The sequence below is a fragment of the Myotis brandtii genome, unplaced genomic scaffold (assembly GCF_000412655.1).
Source record: "Myotis brandtii unplaced genomic scaffold, ASM41265v1 scaffold15, whole genome shotgun sequence".
In the NCBI taxonomy this organism is placed as follows: domain Eukaryota; kingdom Metazoa; phylum Chordata; class Mammalia; order Chiroptera; family Vespertilionidae; genus Myotis; species Myotis brandtii.
In genome coordinates this window covers 979,717-981,839 of record NW_005355410.1, presented here as the reverse complement: position 1 = coordinate 981,839, position 2,123 = coordinate 979,717, and the positions used below count along the sequence as shown (strand labels likewise).

Below are 2,123 nucleotides of genomic sequence, written 5' to 3'. Positions count from 1 at the left end.
TGACACCAACACACCTGTCTCAGCTCGCTGTGAGAGAATGTAATAAAATTTCTTAAACTCTCACATCTGTTGGCCTGGCTCCTGTGGGCACAGACCTAACAGAAAGGTCTGGTCTTGGTGGTGATGAGCATGCCTTGGGAAAGCAAGAGAGAAGGACTATTGAAGGAGAATTTAAGTCAGATAGCAAGAAGAAATTTCACCTGGCCAGTGTTGCCCAGTGGTTGGGCATTGACCTATGAACCAGGAGATCACAGTTCAATTCCCAGTTGGGGCATATGTCCGGGTTACAGGCTTGATCCCCAGTGGAGGGCATGCAGGAGGCAGCTGATTGATGATTCTCTCTCATCATTGATGTTTCTATCTCTCCCTCTGCCTTCTCTCTGAAATCAATAAAAATATTTTTTACATAAAAAGAAGAAATTTCATCTTGTACAGTCAGATGAAAACATGCATAAATATTCAAATGAAATATTCTATGAAGAACTTGATACATGTTGAATTCACTATTATCATACCTGGTAAGAATGTATTGCAGTAATTTTAATAACACTTACTTTTTTAAAACCATATCTTTTTTGTTGAATGTATTACAGATGTCCCTTTCTTTTTCCCCATTGACCTCCCCCCACGCCCACCCCCTCCCCAGGCCTTAACCACATTATTGTCTGTGCCCAAGAGTTATGCAGGTATGCATACTTTTTATTCCAACAATCATCCAGTGGTGTGGGTAATATTAGCAATTTAAGATATGAGGATACTGACAGATGAAGAAACTCTATAAGACGTAGTAACTCTTAACTCTTGACACACTTCCAGGAGTTATTTGGTGATTAGGTAATCAGTGATCAAGTATGCTTCTCTGATAGGTTTGATTAGATGAGGTGGAATGGGTCTCATCAACAAGACTCCATCTGACCTAGAATGAAATCTAGTTCTCTTAGTCAGCCATGAAATCTAATAAGTGGTCATGTGTTCAAGGCTATGAGGGAGTTAAGCAAAAGCATGGACATATAGGTGAGGCAAATCTGAATTCCTTTCAGAACAGTTTATGATAAATCCTGAGTGTACTTCTTATGAAGTCAGACAACAAATAGGTGTAGGCTACCTGTCACTACTATAGTTAATTGAACAGAGACAGGGTTGAATCATATGTAAGCATTTTATTTTCCAATAATGCCGGCAGCATGGTAGAGCAGCAGGTCATCCAAAAAAAATCTTCTCTACCACCCCCCATAAGCCAGATGCTTATGTTGGGTAGAAGCACAAAGATTAAATGAGGAAGTTGGCAAAAGGAATTACAGGCATGGAGAAGTAGGCAAAAGGAATAAGAATAGGTATAATAGTTACAGGTTACAGGCAATGTGGGCTAGAGATTGCAAAGGCTGGGCACCTCCAGGACTCCATTGTTTCGGGAACAAGGTTGTTAATCTTTCCATGATGAAAGGTAGTTCTCAGATAAGGAGAATGGACCACATTTGGAGGTTAACTCCCAGGTCTGGGGCCTACCCTCTCAGCCACGTCAGAATGTGCTTTCTTTAATCAGAACAAAACAATCATGGTTAACTGAGCATGATTAATATTTCATACAGCTATAGCTAGTCCCCACTATTCTATTTCTCCCTCCTTGCCCCTCACACCTACAGATAATTTTTTAAAATCTAGAGAGTATAAGAAAAGTGAAAATAGTTAAGAAGTAGAGAGACATTGCTACTGGAAAATGGAAGTAATTCAATTCATAGACTTTTTGAGCATCAGCCCAAGAAGGATTGAACATGGAGAAAAAGAGAAGCCATCTGCAGGTATCCAAGATTCAGGGGGTCTGCTAAATTCCTCACCATTGCAAGTAGTGTCCAATTCTCAAAGGTAAGTTTAGTGGCTTGGCCCTAACTATGCCCTCCAGATTGGATACACTCAATAATTCTCTTTGATTTTGTTTTATGTTTAAAGAGGTTTTATGTGCAACAGCTTTGTGTTTTTAGAAAAAAGAGCTTTGTCCACTAAACAGGACATTTAAATGCTGGTCATTGTTCACTGAAGAGAACATTTAAATGCTGATCAAGAACATTCCTTCTGGTTATCAATACTGACAATACATTGCAAGGATTCTTTTTTTAAATATATTT

At 39.2% G+C, this 2,123-nt stretch overlaps 1 long non-coding RNA gene across 3 annotated transcripts in view; it reads left to right on the top strand.

Annotated features, from left to right (window-relative positions):
- Positions 1-430: 430 nt before the first annotated feature.
- Positions 431-2,123, top strand: part of LOC106725252 — a 13,280-nt gene continuing 11,587 nt past the window's right edge. The window contains exons 1-2 of one of the 3 annotated variants that reach the window (XR_001361125.1): positions 431-518; positions 1,740-1,863. This is a non-coding gene — a long non-coding RNA (uncharacterized LOC106725252). Of the gene's footprint in view, positions 519-659; positions 687-1,739; positions 1,864-2,123 lie in introns of those variants that run through there. The other 2 variants (XR_001361124.1, XR_001361126.1) reach the window with 2 other exon arrangements.